General features: G+C 41.0%; 1 protein-coding gene across 2 annotated transcripts in view; it reads left to right on the top strand.

Annotated features, from left to right (window-relative positions):
* Nucleotides 1-5,740: 5,740 nt before the first annotated feature.
* The window catches only part of TBL1XR1 (TBL1X/Y related 1), a 171,030-nt gene continuing 156,876 nt past the window's right edge, over nucleotides 5,741-19,894 (top strand). The window contains exons 1-2 of one of the 2 annotated variants that reach the window (XM_057306827.1): nucleotides 5,741-5,914; nucleotides 8,643-8,701. The gene's annotated coding sequence lies outside the window, so the exon portion shown is untranslated. Of the gene's footprint in view, nucleotides 5,915-8,642; nucleotides 8,702-9,497; nucleotides 9,735-19,894 lie in introns of those variants that run through there. The other variant, XM_026498416.4, reaches the window with a different exon arrangement.

Below are 19,894 nucleotides of genomic sequence, written 5' to 3'. Positions count from 1 at the left end.
TCCTCATCTGTGGACCGGGGATAATAATGGTTCCTCACTCATATGTCTGCGACTAGGATTAAATGAGTTAATCTGTGTACAATTGAACAAGGCCTACACACAGGTAAGTACTCAGTAAAGTGCGAGCTCCTACTACTATTTGATATTCTGAGGTTAGGCTGTGTCATCGGCTTGTCTTGGCTTAGGTCTCCACTTTCTCCGGCTCTTGCTCAAAGTGCTGTCTGCTGTCACACTTAGTCTGGCTACCCACAGTGGGTAAGCAAGACTGTTAAACAGGTGAAAATGTGTTTAAGAGGCTTCCCATCTCCCTTATTCTTTATACCTTTATTATACAGGATGATAATGACTAAAAATGCCTTACTTCTGTATGGGGTGGTGTTCTGCTTTCACAAATGTTATTTAATTGGATCCACACAACAGCCCTGTGAAATGGCTGGCGCATGGTAGGCACCCCTAAATGTGGACTGAGTGAGGGAGGTGAGCTGCGAGGCTGCCAGTTAGTGGAATGATCTGGCATGACCATGGAGAGCTGGTTAATACATTTTTTTTTTTTTAAAGAAAGATTTTATTTATTTATTCAACAGAGATAGAGATAGCCAGCGAGAGAGGGAACACAAGCAGGGGGAGTGGGAGAGGAAGAAGCTGGCTCATAGCAGAGGAGCCTGATGTGGGGCTCGATCCCAGAACGCCGGGATCACGCCCTGAGCTGAAGGCAGACGCTTAACCGCTGGGCCACCCAGGCGCCCCAATACATTTTTTTAATATCCGCTCTTGAGCAGTATTGTTGAAGTGGTCCTTATTTTATCAATGAAAACGCTGAGTTTCTGAGTTGGTTGAAGCCTTACCTAATATCACACTGTAATGGAGAGCTGCATCTAGAACCAGGTTCCTTGGGCTTCTAAACTAGCCCTGTGGCTGTTATACTGTCACTAAATATGTATAAAATCAAATTTGTTTTACTTTTTCCAATAACAACCTGGTTAATGGGCAATATAGCCTTCCCGGTGTGTTGCCCAAAGAGGATTGCCATATTAGAAGGTTATAGAAGGGTGCAGGAGTGCCTGTGCCCGAGGGAGAATTCTCTGCAGGCCTTTTTCCCCAGAGGACGGGTGACTTACAAGATTGTGGGAAGGAAGTGAGCACAAGGTGCTCAGTGACTTCCCTTCTCTTTCTGGTGGGGACTTGCCACAGGACACATTTTCTCTCAACCCTTACCCCCTGGGTGAGCAGTTTCCCCTGTAGGGAAGGGCTACAACTGTTAAGTTCTGTCTGTGGCTGGGTGGGATACGTTTAGGGGAAGGGAAATATTAGGAAGCCCATTTGGTTGTATATCTGAGCTTTGAACTCCCAAAAGTAAAAAAATAAGAGATCAAGAAATAAAATAAAAACATTTGACTTAATCCAAACACAGTTTACCGGTGTTCCACAGAATGCTAACTTTGGCAAGTTTTAAAAGGTATGTGTTTACATAAGAGATTCTCTAGGGGATGGCTCAGTTGGTTAGGCGGCCGACTCTTGATCTTAAGTCTTGATCTCAGGGTCGGTGGTGAGTTCAAGCCCCTCACTGGGCTCCATGCTGGGTGTGGAGCTTAATTAGGAAAAAAAAAAAGAGAGAGAGAGAGAGAGAAAATCATTGAGTTTACAAGATTTTCATATTGCAAGGTATCTCAGTCTTTAATATGCTAATGAACATTGCAAATCTCTAGGAAATGGATTTAACATGTGAGATTTCCCAAACTTCCTTAATATTGGAAACTTTTACTCCCAAAAGCAAAGGCTGTGTGCCCATGATGAGTGGAACAAGTTTGAGAAATCTTGACGTAAGGATATGATAAGGATCTATTTTTTAAAAAGAAAAAAAAAAAGGCTGTACCTCTCAAAGGGTAGTTGGGGCATTCTTCTCCTAAAGCGAAGTTGGCTTACTTTCTAATGGCTATAATAAGGTGTGTGTGTGTGTGTGTGTGTGTGTGTGTGTGTGTGGTTAGAACTGCAGAGTCAGTCACAGACATGAGAGTGTGCAAAGTTAATTTCTATAAGAATTATAGTCCTTCCAGAAAAGAAAAAAGAATGAAAACAATTTGGAATAACATGAACTAATAGATACATCGTTTAACTCCAGCTATGTGTGTCGGCAATCTACCCTGGGGGTACAGATTCCAATCATTTGGAAGAAGTAAGTGCAGCCAGAATCTGTGGATATGAACAATGACAAGGCCACCCATTTAAGCAAGAACGTGGAGTTCCCACTGGCTGTCATTAAGGAGGGTTCAGCACGTCTCATCAGCTGTGAGAAATACGGCCCTGATGACTGCATCGCCAGCCAGAACCTCTCAGGACAATAAGCCACTCAGCCCACTGGAAAGGCATCCCAACTCACCTGGGCCACTAGCATTGTTTTCTTATTGCGTCAGTTTCTTTTAGCTTCAGGAAAGCATCGAGTAAAGAGATAAAGTCAAATCATAATACTATTATTTTTATTTTTAAAGATTTGTTTTAGAGAGAGTGGGAACATGGGCATGCATGTGCGTGAGTTGGGGGAAGGGCAGAGGGGGAGAATCTCAGGCAGGCTTCCCCCCACACCCCCAACGCTGAGTGCTGAGCCCAACGCAGAGCTCTCTCTTACCACCCTGAGATCATGAGCTGGGCTGAAATCAAGAGTCAGGTGTTTAACCGACTGAGCCATGCAGGCACCGCGCTATTATTTTTATTTAATGTTTGGAAATAATTTCTGCATATTTGTATTTGGTATTTTAAACATTTGTAATGTTTAAGATAATTTGACATTTTAGAATGCCTAACAGGTTGTTCTTGTGATGCCAGTTCAAAACATCTACATGGATCTGTAATTGATTTAGGTTAGTGATTTCAAGTGAAAAGATATAAGAATTTTATTAAATCTGTAAACATTTTTGCAATGGTCAAGAGAACTTAAGATTCATCATATTTTATAATTAGTTTATCATATTTATAAGCATTACTTAACTACTTGTGATTCTTTGTTGAGCACTGTAATATTTTAAAAAGAAAATTGAATACATTAAATGTATAAATGCAGTTTAATAATTCAAGGGAATTTAATTAACCAGATTGTAAACATTTCCTTAGAAGGAGAGTTAGATATACAACTTGAAATTCAAAGTTTAAAGGAAAAGCAGGTTTTCAAATTTGTAATAAATGAAATTGCATTACTGTATATTATCTTCTTCGCCCACAAAACTTATCTTCAAGAACATTCCAGACCCAAATTGCCCTGTGGTGGCAGGGGTGACGGTGATGAGAGGTAGGGAGTAAGTGGGACAGAAATCTTTCCTGTGAAATCAGTAGATACACTAAGGGTATCAAAGAGTGAATCCAATTGATTGATTACAACCACATCTGTATTCAATAAACATTTTCTGAGATTCTGACCTAGGAAATGGTGGGTCAGATAAATGTGATAAGACATGGTTCCTCCCCTCCAGTAGTTTCTCCTTTTTCCCACTTTGCATTTCTCTGTTCTTCTCACTCACTGAAGGGCCTTTCAGTGAACACTTGCACTTTCTGGGCTTCACTGCTTAGTTTCACTCCGTGGAACAACAGACGCTGAAATCAGATAGCCTTGAGTTCAAATCCTTATTTTGCCATTGTAGCGTGATGTTAGGTAAGCTCTTTGGTCTCATTACTTTGATTTCCTTATGTATCAAACTGAGATAATGGTATTTACTGTTTCTGGTTTTTAAGAAAGTGAGAAACAAAAAATATGCAAGTGCGTGGCAACAAGCTAAATAAATGGTACCAATTAATATCATCTACGGTGTCCATCAACACCCTTGTGCAGAGAGAATGCCACTTTACATCCATCTACGATAAAATGTTTGGGCTTCTGACCCCATTGAGAGCAGAGGAGCATTGATGATAAGAGAAAACATTTGGGGCAGGAGCCAGTTGAAGGGAATAGAGAACTTCTCTTTACCGACACTCATCCTCTAGTCAATGGTATCTCCACCTATGATTTCAAATATCATTACTGACAACTCCCCAGATTATATTTCCAGCTCTGATACCTCTTCTGAACACCAGATTTGTATATCTAGCTGCCTAGTCAACATTTTCACCGGATGTCTGATAGCCACATCAAACTCCAAAATAAACCTCTGGATTTTTCTCATAAGCTTTCCCTTCTCCCAGCCTTTTCCATCCCAGTAAATGGCAATCCCATTCTTCCACTTGTTTGGTCTAAAATCTTGGAATCACCTTTAACTCTTCTGTCTCTCTGACATGCCACAAAATACATCTGGATTCTCTTGTTTAACATGTACACAGAGTTTAGCTTTTTCTGGTCCACTCCTGCCACCATCACCCATGCTACCATCCCCCCACTGGGATTTCTGCACTGGCCCCTAACTAATGTCCCCTTTCCACTGTTGCACAGTTGCAGTTGATCTTCTGCCTAGTCAAGTAGTCTTTTTAAAACAGAAGCGGGATCAAGTCTCTTTTCTGCTCAAAACCTTCCAGTGGCTTTCCAATCTCACAAGAAGAAAAAGGCCCTTCACGTCGGACCCCTGGCTCATTTTCCTGCTACTCCTTGGCTTACTTCATGCCAGTCAACTGGCATCATTTTTATACCAGGAATATAGCACCCTTGATTTTGCTTCTGTTCCTTTGTATTTGATATTCCCTCTACCTGGCATACTCCTTCTGCTGATATTTGCGCCCCTACCCCCCAGCCCATTCCTCTGCTCCCCCGTCATTAAGTTTTCTGATCACATGTCACCTTAACTGAGAAGCCTTCTCTAAAAGCCCTGTCTAAAAGAACATACATTCCCAACTCTCTCCCCACCGTATTGTACTGAGGCTCAGTAGCTGTCATTTACCTGACTTGTTGGCAGCTAGGTATGGTCATGTGCCCAGTTCTGGCTAATGGGGTATGAGTGGAAGTAGGAAGTGCGACTGCTAGGACAAGCCCTGAAGGGGAGGCATTCGTCCTCTATTTCTCCTTTTTTTTCTGGCCCAGTGCCTGGAATCTGAATGTGATGGCAGGAGCTGGGGAAGTATTCTTAGGTCAGCAGGTAGAAGATGTGTGTGGAGTTGGCAGAGCTATCTGGATCCTTGATATCTTATCAGCTCTGGAATGCTTACATTTGAAGGGCCACAAAAGAGAAGAAACCTTCATCATGCTTCAGCCATTTTTATATTACCTTTGTTAGAGAAGTCAAACTATAGCCTGTTACAGACATGTTTTTGGGACAGCTGTCTGTCCTTCCATCCCTTACCAGACTCAGGACTGGCATGTACATTCCATGAGGGTAGAAGCTGTGTTTGCTTCATTGTAAATAGCTTCTGGAACAGTGTCTGGCACACTCAACATTCAATGAATGTTTGTTGAATGAATGAAAATAGCAAAACCAGCGACATGATGCAGGGTCTTGTTGAGTGCTGCCCTGAAGAAGCACAAGGGTGGTCAGTATAAGCAAGGGATGGCTATGGCAACGTGCTCTGTGTGTGGCTGGGTTTCTATTCTGACTGAATCACAAAGGCAGGATACAACCTGCTATTTCCATTATCTGAGAGGCATAAATACTTGTAAGAGGGTTGTGTGTTGCTTTTGTAATTTAAATGAAGACTCCCAAGTAAAGTTCATTGTTGTAATGAAATCAGGTCACAGAGTCATGGAAAACTGTGACAAGGTTCACACTGACGAGGAGAGGTCACAAGTTGCATGCTAAGCACAGATGGAGAAAAGGAGTGTGTATGCTGAGATCTTGAGATGTGTGGCTGAGATGTGCATCGGTCCGGATGGCAAAAGCTGATAGCTGGAAGAACCACAGACAAAGAATTTCACAAACTGAGTCAAAATGAAACAGAAACATATCACAGGGTATCAGCAAGATGCTTGGGGGTAAATGCTACAGACAGAAAGCCACTGAGTTCCTGGGTGAGTAAGAATATAAAGAGTTATAGTTGCCAGGATAATATTTTTGGTATCAAAAATCTTTTTCATGCTATTAAGTTTGTTTTGAACACTTTAATTACATAGATCAACTAATGTAAACAACTTAATAAATGGTGGCTTTAAAAACATATATAGTAAAGAGATCTTGTAGGCTTGGGATTAAACCACCTTAATTTAAAAATGTTCTATTTCCTGGGTAAGGAAAGTAGCAAAGGTTAGGCTATCTTGCCATACCTCGCCCGCTATGCTGTGATATTACTGAAATAAAAAAAGTCAAGATTTGTTTAGTCATTTTATAATATATATGTAACTTCTGGTAACAGTTACTGGTATGAGGTTTCTCTTTGTTGAGTAATTAGCTAAAGAGTTCAAGGGAACTTTCTTAATAATGTGCCTCTTTGCTTTAAAATTTCTTAGTAACTGTAATTTCTCCTTTCTAGAAACATATTAACATTTATATTCAAAGCACAAGGAGAGCTTTAAGATTAGGACAAAGCACTGAAAATTAGTAACAATAGTTACTTCTCTCTCTGTGCCTCGCTCTTGTGCCTGGTTCTTGCTTGAATTTTGGTGAGACCTCTGGTCATGTGTACTGGGTATGTTGGAGTGATTAGAGGGTGGGGTGACAATACATGTGACCTTTTTTATGGTGGCTCACTTATCTGAACATTTCATGTTGAGGCCACCCTGTCATTTCAGATAGGTTCCAGGATGTAATTCAAAGTGATCAAAATATGGTCTCATATAAAACTTCTTCCTGAGGGGAATCAAGGCTTTTCCCATTTAGCACTTTTTTTTTTGTCCAAAGGTACTTCAAGTAAAGCTTTGTTAGCATGGCAGAAGAGGTGTACTTTACTGGAACTAGTTTATGGCACAGGTCTCACTTTTGGTGATTTTTATTATGATATTTATATGAGTAATTTATGCACGGAAATACCTTGTAAACTACAAAGGTGTAAACAAACACATGGATTAGTATTACTGTGATAATAACTTCATTAGGAAAGAAGGCAGCTTGGTGGAGGGTGTAAGAATTTCAGGCTAGGGGGGCGGCTAGCTGGCTCATTCTGGGAAGAGGGTGTGACTCTTGATCAAGGGATTTTGAGTACAAGCCCCACGTTGGGTGTAGCGATTACTAAAAAAAAAAAAAAAAAAAAAAAAAAAGATAAACTTAACAAAAAAAGAATTTCCGGCTGGAAGATGTGGACCCTTTTACCTGAAGGAAGGTGGGCCCTCCCCTACGGAAGAAAGGTAGAGGTCATTTTCAGGGAGGATAAGCCTGAGGCTCCTGGTATGGAGATGACTATTAGGAATCAGTGTAGTTGTGAGGTTTCATTCCCTGGAAGAGTGGTTTGACTTTATAGTCGCTATTGCCTAGAGAAGACCCAGGCAGGGTGGCACAAAGTGACACTTCGAAAACAAGCTAGGACTATACATTTGTTTCATTGGGTGGCTCAGATAATGAACCCTAATTGTACTGAGTTTACTTATGGAAGAGAGGATTATGTTTAGTGAAATACATGTGTCATTAATCAAAGCTTAAAAAAAAAGATACTATACTCATCACTTCTGAAATAGAGTCTTTGCCAAGGTGCTGGTTCTGCAGTAAATAATCCTCAGCTTAGAATCTTACTGAAATGCAAACCTTGCTTTCTTTGTGCTGTGTCCCTGTACTCAACGCAGTGTTTTGGAAACCTTCAGTTATCTAAATTCCCATCAGGTGACACTGTTTAATCTAACATTCTCTCTTTCATATATGAAAACAGCTTTAAGGACAAACCGTGGTGATGCTTTGAACTCTCTTTCTGGTGGTTGGGAGGGAGTTTCCAATCTCTCTCCCTTTCCTCTGTGCCCCCCCCCCCCCCCCACAACGTCAGGAAAAGCCTCTGGCTGCTTTCCCCCAACCCACCCTCCCACCCTACCCCAAGCAAGGGCTCAAGGGGAAAGAACCTTTGACACTGGCCAAAAAAAGTGACTGTCTAATCAGTGAGCGTTTTAGGCCACCAGGAGTCCACATGTGTGAAAGTTACTTGGAATGAACTTTTTTTCTCTTCGGTGTGAAAATTTAGGTCTTTGATATCGAGAAAAAAGACTGTTTTAAAATAACGAATACACCTTTTAAAAATATTGTGACGAAAGTATGAAAACAGAACCCCTCACCTAAAGAGGCTGCAAAAAATACTATTTTATTTTGAAGACGGCAATAACTGAGAAACAAAACAAAACAACAAAAAAGTTTCTTTGAGGTCAAATCTTAAAAAGGTCCTAGGCTTATGCAAAGGTCTAAGACCTCCAACCCCTGCTTTCTGAGGGCCTTAGAAAGATTAACACATATGTTTTAAAAACTGAGGCACCTCCCTTTTTAAAAACAACCCGCTGCACTCCTTTCCTCAATCATGTCCCATTATCACTCATCTGAGTTATACTTTATAAACTGCTTTGATGTGGTACACACATGCAGAAAGTACACAAAGTGGATAAACTTCTACTGTCAATGCTGCCGTAGAGGTATATATTTAGTAAACATTTAGTTACATTATTTTATTTTTGTGAAATGAGAACTGATCGACCAAACCTTTCAAACAGACCCACCAGACGATAAATACCACCATATGTTTGATTCACAGTACATTTGGGCATAAACACTTCAATTACAGCTTTGTGTTTAGTATCAAAAACCTTTTCTTGTGTGCGTGTGTTTTCTCTACAGATCCCGTGCTCTGGATTACATTTTGAAAATCGCTTATTACAGATAAAGCCCCTTTCCAGGTATGCTTCCGAGAAACATATGTATTTATGCACACAAAGGTGTGTGCACATCTTTTCACAAACAAATGTCCATATGATGCCTGCGTCGCGCTCCCCTGCACATGCCCACCGCGTGGCGTGCCCAGCCGGCCACGCGGCGCAGCCGGGGTGCCCATGGGGACAGGCTTGCCCCCTAACACGCGGGAGCCTGGCGGGCCTCCCCGGGAAAGTTAACCTGCATTTCCACGCTGGCTGCGGCGCGAGCCTCCCCGCCCCCACCCGGCCTTGGGCCGCGCGGCCAACACCCAAGCCGCCCCGCACCCGGCAGCGCGCGGCAGTGGGGGCGGGGCGGCTAGTGCCCCAGCGGCGCCTCGCAGCGCCTGCGGGTCTTTATTTTTAAAAGACTGCGCCGCACAGTTCCAGCCCCCAGCGCCGCCGGGGCGGGCGGGAGCGAGAGGAGCGAGGCCGGCGGAGGCCCCCGCCGCGCCGCCGCCGCCTCCCCCGCCCCCCCACCCCGTCCGCGGCGCCCCTCCCCCGCCGGCCCCTCCCCCGCGCGCCCGCCCGGCGCAGGCCGCTCGGGTTTGTTTTGCTGCGCGGCCGCCGCCGCCGCGGGCCTCGCGAGCTCATTTGTGCCTGGCTGGTCCCCATTCCTCTCTCCCCAGTGTTGAGTGTCTGAGCCGTTGGCTGCTCCGAACCGTTTGGCTCTTTCCCTTAGTAACAGCTTTTACCTTCTGCCTCAATTCCTCTCCCCGCTCGCGCCCTTCCCCCGCGCGCCGCCTCCCCCCGCCGCCGGCCGCGTGCGCCCCCGCCCCTCCCCCCGCGGCGGGAGCACCTCCGCTCGCCACCTGGGGACCCGCGCCGCGCTCCCCGCCCCCGCCCGCCCGGCGCCCATCCCCCGCGCCCTCAGCTCGCCGGGGTTATAATTGCCTCTCACCCCCCGGAGGGGTTATTTTGGGGGTGGTTGGAGGCGGCGGCGGCGGCGGCGAGGAGGGGAATTTCCTTGTGCCTCCATTCCCGGGCGGGGGGGAGCGGCGTCGGAGGCCACCGTTTCCAGGTAAGCGCTGGGGGCCGGACCCCGGGGTGGGGGTGGCCGTGGGCCGGGGCGGGGGGCGCGGGCGGAGGCGGCCCGGGGGGCGCCGGGCCGCGGGGGGGGATGGGCGCAAGTGGAACATGCATTTTTCAACTTGGCCCTTTGGGGAGCTGGGGTTTTGGTGGGGGAGGGGAAGGCAGGGAAGGCATTTAGGGTGCCCCATCCCCCCTTTTTCCTCTCTGAGGCTTCTTTGAAATGCTCACGTGCCTGCCCACCCCCTACCCTTTCCTGATCTCGGGGATCCTCACCCTTATTATGTTGTTGTCCCCGAAAATGTGCACCTCGGCCTTCTCCCCCGCTTCCACCCTTCGTGCATTTACACCCCCTTTTTGTGTGTGTGTATGTGGGGGGAGGCTTTCAGGAAAGAATTTGCAGCAAATTGAATCAAGGAGCCATCATGAGGCCGACTCTTTTATAGCCTATTTTTAGCAGAGGAGAGGGATCTTTTCGGTGCATGTTATTCTGTTAGCAATGGAAATCTGCTTCCCTCCCCAGGCGCGTCCCCGGTGCAGGCGCGGCGACCCGGGCCGGCGTGCTGGGGGCTGCGGGCGGCTGTTGGGGCCGCGCGTCCGGGGCGGGGGCGCCGGCGGGGGAGGGGCGCTCAGCCGCGGGGCCGCACTCCGGGACGTGTTTATTTGTAACTTAGTGCCTTTTATCGTCTTAAGGAGGTATTTGCTAGAGCCTCTTTGAAGTTGGGTTCAGAAGTGTAGAATTGGCAAAGTTATTGCCAGCTTCCTGGTAAGTTTTGGGTGGCACAAAGTCACATTATTTTCTGACAGTGTAAAGGCCACGTTGTGAGGGTGGTTTCTCGGTAACTTCCTCTTTGCAACCGATGTCATTTTTTTGAACAGAAGCAGAGTTTTATTCAAGTGAAATTATTAATCTTAAATGGCAGCTCGAGGGAAACCATGCATGTGTTAACATGTTCAGTATTTTTGGAAGTTCCTAATTTGCTGAAAGAGGCATCACTTTGCAGTGGCAACCGAGATTAAATTTAGGTTGTGAAAATGGTGTGTTTCATGTGAAATGTGGGTTGTAACGGCTCTTAAAAGAATGCTCCTTTTACTAGGTTACCTAATAACATTCTCTAAAATAATTTGGTGATTACAAATGACAAGTGTTGGAACCTAGTTAAAAATTAGATTTTTTTTCAATGTCTGAAGTTTACTTAATACTTAAAATCTTGGACTGTGTAGACACTAAGGCGAGGAGTTTTAGTACCTATGTCATTTACAGTCGACTTAGGGAAGTTTACTATTGGTTTTCTTGTTTTCCAAACAAGAACCCTATGCTGTTCTAAACGAGCTTGTTAATAAAATGTGGGTGAAATGATGGGTTATTTTTAGTCTGAATTGCCTATCTCCTCCCCCCCCCATGTAATTAAGTAATCATTTGCCTCCTCCTTTTTTCCTAAAGACTCCTTTATCAGATTGGATAATATAAGGCCCTGGTGGTGTTTTCATCTGCTTACTAAAGCAAATTATAAAAAAATATCCTGGTTACACATTGAAGATACAGCAAGTGACTTTTTGGCTTTCCCAGTGCTGTTCATTTTCATTTTTGTTAAATAAGACCTGTGCTACATTGGTGTATTTTAGTAATCCTTATTTCCTGGGACTGTATGTTCTCACCATTTTCATAAGTTTATAGTCTAGGGAGATAGGGCAGCTTTGTCTCCATGAAAACTGTGTCTGTTGTATTGTATCATGGGAGTTCATGGCAAGCAAGCTTCAGAGATCATCATTGAGGGTTCTAGACATAGTTATCATTTACCTGTGGAGGAAGTGTGGCGGAAAGAAAATATGCCTGAGAGTGGTTAGGCATGTGATGTGTGTTTATACTTTTTGCTCTGAAATCGTATTTTCCTGCCCGTTTGGGATATGATTTTTTCCCCCAGTTTTCTATAATGCATTGTGTGATGTATGTAACCACAACTGTTAAATCCACAAATAACTATTATTATTATTATTTTTTTTTTTGCTGTTGTGTAGATTCAGACCTATAGGGCAAAATACTGCACTCTCTGGAGTATTAAAACAATACATGGAAAAAGTTTTTCTTACTGTTACAAAAGTTAATTAATGGACTTGTTAATGGCTTAAAAATTGTTGCAAGGATAGCCATCAGTTTATAAGATGCTTTTCTTCTCATATACCAACTTTGGTTATTAATACGGGAGACACATGTGGTAAATGGTGTGGCCCCTTGTGGACCTTGTATTTTTGCATTGGTTGCCTCAAAGAAGTGAGAAACATTTTAATAACTTTTTACATGGGTCCAGGAATTTTTTTGTTACTTGTGTTATCAACATCTAATGAAGGTTTATCATGATTACCTTGATATGTGCCTAGCAAGAGAATAAGAAGTAACTATTTTCTGGGAGCCTTTCAAGCTAATAAGCAGAAAGGGCAAAAGCTTAGTATAAATATAGGGGTTACTGATAAAAAGAGATATGACTAATGGACCTTTGAAACAGCAACCTGTTGAATAAATACATCTGTTCATATATAGCAATGAGGTATAAGTACAACCTTGTAAAATGAGTAGCTGACAAAGGAATTCTACTTGCACGGATTATTCCAACAGTATTACTACAAAGAATTTTTGACTTAATGCACTTTGATGAAGTTAGTAGAAATAATTTGTTGGGTTTATTCAATTCCTATGTTTTTTATATAAAAGAGGAATGTGAATGACAGTAAGTCAGGGGAGAGAGATGCCAGAAATACTGGGACTATCCAGGACTGTATTTTTCTCATGCATGTGAATTTGACTCCTTTCATAAATAACATTTACAATATAAGTCACTAAAATGGAAAAAAAGAAATTAGTAACATTGAGACATTTATACATCCCCATAGTATAGAAGGGTTAGGGCTAAAGGCTGTTTAGTAAGACTGTGGTCCAGTTTGGAGACCACCATGGTGGTATCTCCTGTTCTAACACCAGCAGAAACTTGAGTTAAAAAAAAAAACCAACTGTGTGAGAGAACTGATGGTGGAGAGGTTTACTGTACACCACCTATGGGATTAGACTACAGAAGAGTACAATCAATTACCCTGTTACCAAGAGCCAGAGCAAAGGGACTGCAGTTGGGTTATGCTCTAGGAAAGGTGTGAGGTGCTTTCTATGTCATTTATACTTCAGGCTAATCCTATGAAGTAGGGAGTACTGGACTCTGCAGATGATGGAACAGAGAGGTGCAAAGTTAGTTCACTTGTCCAAGGCCACAGAGCAATCAAGTGATGCGTTAGGGTTCAAATCTAGGTCTGTCTGAACCCTAGTCTGTGCTCTTTCTAGATGACTGTAGCTGTGCCAGATTTTTCCAGCTGTCTTGTCAGTTTTGTCTGTCCGTGTCCTTGCAAAAAATTAGTGTTTTGAATCAAATTTATAATTCTGTAGTTGGGCATCTCCACTAACTGGGTCAAGTAATTGCATGGATAAGTGGAATTCCTAGGACTCAAACATTAACTCTCTGGAACCATTTAATAAGGTGCAGTCTCTTGTAAACTGCTGTATTTCCTATCTTAAGACTGACAGCCCTGAAGTAGCCTCTCCCAAGTACTGCCAGCAGAAATACGAAAATATGGTTTTATGCCTACAGTTAAGAAGGAAAAGCAAACAAGAGTATGCCTAACTATCCTTCAGGGTACGTATTCCTGAAAACTTGTGTAAGAACATCTCATGAAGGCTTTTCGTGTAGCATAGTGGTCCATCAGGGGTCCTTGAGGCAAACTGCCTGGGTTCAAACTCAGGTTCTGTTCCTTACTAGCTATCCAACATTGCGAGAGTAACTCCCTCTTTATCTCAGTTTCCCCTTATGGGTAATGGGGATAGTCAGCTTCATAAAGTTGAGAAGATTGAGAGAATTGTATGTGTAAGGTGCTGAGAATAGTGCTTGACGTACAAGCATCATGGAAAAGTAGGCTGTTTAGGATGATGATGATGGCTTTGGATTTGAAGTTTGCTGCTTTGTATTACATTTTATGTGCTTGTTATTTATTTTAGTGCGGACATGTCTAGAAAACATTTGGCAGTTTTATTTCCTGAGTAAAATGTTTGAAATAAACTTAGCTTAATGTATTTACTCCTGAAGTTGTAATTGAAGGCTTACCTTGAAGAATTAGATCGGATTTTAACACCAAGTAGGAACAATATCCAGTTACATTGTGTAGGCACAGTGCTGGGTCTTTTGGGTGACTTTTATTGCTGTTCTTTTGTCACTTGGGCTTGGACTTCTTGAATGTTGCACCATTTGGAACATTTTCCAACTCTTTAAATAAAGGAATTTTGTTTTGCAGGGCTAGATCCATCAGTATACCTAGGATCTCCTTTTTAGATTGGAGCGATGACTTGAAGTAGGTTATTGTTTTCTCCAGGCTTGACCTTTCATCTGTGTTCTTGTTCTGTATTTTCAGCTGCTGTCAAGTCAGTTCTGTTTGGAAGTTCTGTTGCTCTGAAGTGTCTGTAAGCCTTGTCTTATTTTCACTTCCCCCCCCTTTTTTTTTTGCCATTTTTAATTCAGCAGTAATGTTAACTACTAATATAATTTGTGTGTCAGGACTGCACAGCTGCTTTGACAAGGACTTTGACAATCTGAGTGGCTGATACCCAGGTTTTAAGAGCAAGGAAACCTAGGCTTAGGTAGAAAGGAATGCACAGAGGGATTTAGGCCCAAAGTGTCTGATTTTTAGGCCAGTGTTCCTAACTAGCAGTTTACGGTCTTCGCTGTGAATGAATGAGAGACTGAATGAATGGTTTTAGGTCTCAGTTATTACATTAATTTTCTAGTGGGTTGCTCTAAGCAGCCATTCTATCTTCTGTAACTTCTTGGCAGTGTAATTTATTTAAAGTATTGGTTTCATCACGTCAGTTCCTTTGCTGGAGAACCCATAATGGCTTCGCTTTGCCAACTGGATAGAGTTCATAAGCTTCAGTGGGGCTTTTAAGGCTCTATTCTACCTGTTCAGCTCTATTTTCTTCTCTTCCCCAACTGTGATTCTGGCCTGCCTATCAGAGACTGCAGTTTTGCCATACTCATTACTCCTCTGCTTTTGCTCATGCTGTTCCTTCCTTTTGCCCTTTTTATAGTATAGTTTCAGTCCTGCTTCTTCGTTGAAGCTTTTTCTGGCCATCTTGAGTCAGGATAGTTCACTGAGATTCCATTTTGTTTAAGGAATATCACAAACTCCATAATTACTCATTGTTTCATGGGTTTGTGTCCCATCCATAGCCCCAACTACATATTTCTTGAAGGAAAGGACTTTTTTTCTTATGGTATTAGCAGAATTTGTGATTTTTGTACCGTACCATCTGTGTGTTAGAGTGGATTGTTTCTCCGAGGCCCATGTTAAAATAAGCAGTGGTGGGTCCTGTACCACTGTTGCTGCTGTGGCAGAAGTTCTAGGCCTTCAAGGTTTAGGTGTACTATGGTAGCACTTACTGCTTAATTGGAGTTTTGACGTTGCCAGTGTTGACAAAGAAGAAACTTTATAAAAAAAAACTTTATCAAAATGTAGAATGAAATGGAAATTGATAGTTTTGTCCTCTTAATCCTGGAACTGTAGCCATGACATTGGTGAAGAACCTAGTCTGGTTGGGAATCCTGTCACACTAAGTTGGCTTTATTTGGTTATATTTGTTATAATGAAACTTAAGATCTTGGACTTTATTTTTTTTAATCTCTTTGGCTTTTTTGCTCATTATTTTCTCTGTAGTGTGCCTAAGTAAGATGGCGTGTTTAGCTTTGTTTGACAGCATTCTGACCACATTGGAGTCTCATTTAAGTCAGTACTGTGAAGGTATTAACATTCAAGATAGAGTTTATCTGTTATATAGTGTAAGTGGGTTTAATTTACCAGAAGAAAGTCATCATAACCATCCCTCTTCAGTAGGTTTTTATGGTAAGGCTGTGCCATATCACTTCTACACAACGTGGGTAATTTATTCTAAAGCGACTAATTTGGTATTACATCCTTTGGAAATTTTTAATATTTGGAGTTCTAAAGTATGAATTTTTCAGCATGGTTTTGTTTGCATCAAACAAAATGGTTGATTGTTGGTTCCTGCTTTCTGAGAGCTTAGATTCTTAACTTAGAATTAATACAATCAAACTGTAAAGGTCATGTTGAAAGATCAACAATTAAATTTCAGTAAACATAGAAAGAATATCCAGTTTAAGAAAAAGATTTATGTGAAGTGAATAATTTGAAGAGTAAATGAGGAAGAATAGGTATTGAATGTTTAAACTGGGGAGTTTGCCACCTGTTTTCCTCTTAAACGTTTATAAATTTCTTTCAGGAGGTAGAAACAGAAGAGCATGGAAAGCACGGGTCAGAGATAGTCATTCCAGTATCTTAATAGAATAATAATTCTTTATATGAAATTGTACTCTGGACTCAAACTTTTTTTTCCAGTGAGATGTTTAAAATTTTTAATTACCTTAAAACAAAAGCAGTGAAGAATTTTTACTTTTTAGGAACTAGAAATCCATGTACTTCTTGATATCTTCTTTATTTTGTCTGAGATCAAAGGTAGTATCAGTGCTTTTCTTTCTTTTTTTTTCATTGTGTCCTTTTCAGCACACTGTGTGATAGGACATTGTAATGAGATAATCAGTTAAGTGGATGTTTGCTTTTGTGTTGTTACTGTGCATCTACTTGAATGGTGGGTAGCATTTTAACATGGATTCAGTATTAAGCAAATGAATTTTTATCATCTTTTGCAAAGCCATAGTTACGTGGGTAAGTCATTTAGTTTCTAGAAATGCATACTAAGAAGGGTCATGTGAAGTATTATGTAAAGTTAGCTCATTCATTCAAGCAATACGTAAATAGTCAATTCCTGTATTAAAATTCTGAGATTCTGTCATTTAGTTTTATGTAATTTTTTCGAGGGAGATCTACATGGAAAATTTGCTTAGAGTATTTAAAAGCTAAAAATCTATAGTCTTACATAGAGTAATAGAGAGCATTTGGCATTAGCATAAGCAAACACCTCTGGAGAAATTATAGTAATGGTATATTTTGCTAGTTACCTTCAGCTGCTAATAGAATACAGTTTATGGGTTAGTGAGAGGTGTTTTATGCTTGTCCCTTAATTTGAACAGGCTAATTGGGTAGAATGTATACTAATTTTGTTCCATTTCTATTTTTCGGCTATCAGATGTTATTAACTCAGCATAAGGCAATTGGGTCATCTACTTTGGGTTTCTGAAATAAGGTAATGGAAGTAGATAATGAATGAATTTCCTTAATGTCTTTTTTTTCCCTGTATAATTGTTCTTTTATGGGATAGAATTTATCATACATGAGTGAATTTTTAGATGGTATTTGTAGTTATAGTAGTGTTCTTTGGTACCTTTTTATATAAAAATGTGATATACTGTGTACTTAAATTTTCTCCCACTAAAGTGATGAGTTTTCTTTAAATTACCTTTCTCTGTCTTCATTAGTAAGAAATGTACATTTGTGAGATCATAGACTGGGGTCAGGAGTGCAGTCTGTTACTGTGTCAGGGAAATAGTCTTCCTATTCTGTGTAAAAACTAACATGCTCGCATGGGGGGTGGGGTTACTACTTTGACCTTGGGCTTCCTTATGTCCTGCTAGCAAAGGTCACCAGTTTTAACATTTGGTGAGAGATGTTTTGTGTGAATTTTTCCTTGAAGATTTGTTTGGAATCGATGTTTATGACTTTCTTGTTAGTCTTTATAGGATTTTCTCAAAGATATATTTAAAAACAAAAAAAGCAAAGGCAGAAGATGTAGTCTGCTGCCATTTTAGCTTACAAAACGGGAGAATAATAGAAAGGAGGACACAGACATGATTGGAGAGTGTTTGAGTTTTATATGCTCAGGGTGACTCCAGAAAGATACACAGGAGACTACTAACAGTGATTTTAGGGAGTGGGGTTGGGATGGGGCGGTCATGTGGTCAGATGTGGGAGAAACTTATTTTGACGTATAATCTTTTGAACTGTTTGAATCTTGCAATGCTAGTAATACCATTTTTAAAAAAGTATTGATTATGAAAAATCACGGCATCTAGTTAGGAATTCTTAATCTTTCTTTCAATTTGGAAAGTCAAAAGAAGAGAGAAAACATAATTCTTCCCATGCTTTTCAGACAGTTTTTAAGGAGCTGGAATTGTGTATATTTCTGCAAACACTTATTTTTATTTCTCAGATTTGTTGGCAAAATTAGAGCCACTGAGTGATTAAAAGCTGTTAGTTCTGTTTCATGATTGGGTCATCAGACCAGTTGAAGTATTTAGTAATAGTGATGTGATTTTCAAGTCACATCCAAGGTTGATAATTAGGAATTTATTCAGTGCAAATATTAGAAGGAGATATTGGTTGTACAGAAGTATATAGGTGTTATCCGATTTCAGAGGTGTTTTTCCAAGGGTTTGGAAATCTGGTGAGAATTGTGTTTCTTATAATTGAGTAGTTGATTTTTAATAATTGCGATAGTCTTTGGTATAATGGGATTTGTGGGACTGTAGATTCTGATACTTCACGGATCCTGCCATGACTTGTGAATTTAGACGTATGTATTGTTGACACAAAGGGGACATATAAATCTGATTCTGATTCCATTTTAGCTGGCAGTTGGTGGTACTTGTAATTGTTCATTAGCTGTTTACTGTAAAAGGTTTTGCCTTCTAGTTGTGCTTATCGTTTTCAAATTAAGCTGGAAAATCTCAAGAGAAAGGTGGCACCTGTTTCTGTACATTTAATTCTGCTTCCGTGTGACCTGCTTCCCTGCGAGTATTGCCTCTCTCTTGAGTGATAAGAGGGCTAGGTAGGGTGTGTGTCTGACCTTAGGTAATTAACTCTTACTGTAGTATGTCACTGTGGTGAGAAGCTCACACTCTGGAGCCTGGCATACCTGGCCTGTCACCCCTACCTATTAGTTGTATGGCTTTGGAAAATGATGTAATCATTCCATTTGGTTTCCATTGTGAAAAATGGAAATAAAGAGTAATTAATGCTTTCCTTATAGAGCAGTTGTGAGGATTAAAATGTGAATACATGTAAAGCAGTTATCCCAGGGCTCAGCACATAGGAAGCACCCAGTAAACACTCCCTGCTAGTTGGTAGCTCTGTTAGCTGCAGCAGCAACAGCTGTAGAGAGAGGCAGAAAAGTGACACTCCTTCTGTAAACTTGTCATGGCTTCCTGTGGCAACTGCAGAACACTGATGGCTAGAATTCCCAGCTCAGAGGGCTACGACTGCATTTGGTGACTGAGCTTTTGTTGTTCTAATTCTCTAAAATGAGAATGTGGGGACACCTGGCTGGCTCAGTTGGAGGAGCATGTGACTCTTGATCTCTGGGTTGTGAGTTCGGGCTCCATGTTGGGTGTAGAGATTACTTCAATAAAAGTCAGACTTAAAATGAGAACGTGTACTGTGTTTGTCTCGAATACATATGTTTTACAGAATATTTTATATTGAGTTTGGTCATATCTTGATATTTCAAGAAAAAATATTACTATCTTAAAAAAGTTTTCTCTTTGATCACACACTGTTCTCTGGCTCTCCAGAGGATGCTACTTATATGGATCAGTTATTTCAAATACACTTATGACTTGTTATGCAAACTTTGACTTGGACTTTCATATATATGACATAACAGAATATGTATATGTGCAAAAATATTGCAGTAAGTTGCTTTAATAGCTGGCACACATTTTCTATAATTTTTCATTTAAAAACACGCTTTTATAAACTTCTAATTTGATTTTATCATTTTACAAGTGATAATGATTTTATTTGCTGAGTTTAGAAAATACTGTTTTAAAGTAGTGTCAAATTACAATTCTCTAAGCTTTATGGATTTAGAATCAGTAATCAAAATTAGAAACAAATTTTCATTTTGAATGATAGAAGATAGCACATTTATTGGTGGTAATTTCTTTAGGTAGTATTCTGAGGCTCTATTAGGATTCTGAAGTTCTAATCCTCCAGTTTTATAAAGTGTGCATTCAAAGTAAGATATAGAGGATAAGGAAATTTGTTTGCTAATAAAAAGGAATATAAGAATTTTTTTGAGGGTTAATCTGCAAACAGCTCTGGATTAAGAACTCTGAATGCTGCTTATAAAGAACAGTTATTGGCGTGCCT

Source organism: Ursus arctos, unplaced genomic scaffold (genome assembly GCF_023065955.2).
Source record: "Ursus arctos isolate Adak ecotype North America unplaced genomic scaffold, UrsArc2.0 scaffold_4, whole genome shotgun sequence".
Lineage (NCBI taxonomy): Eukaryota > Metazoa > Chordata > Mammalia > Carnivora > Ursidae > Ursus > Ursus arctos.
Note: the sequence above shows the minus strand (reverse complement) of the source record. Positions and strands in the feature narration are given on the sequence as shown.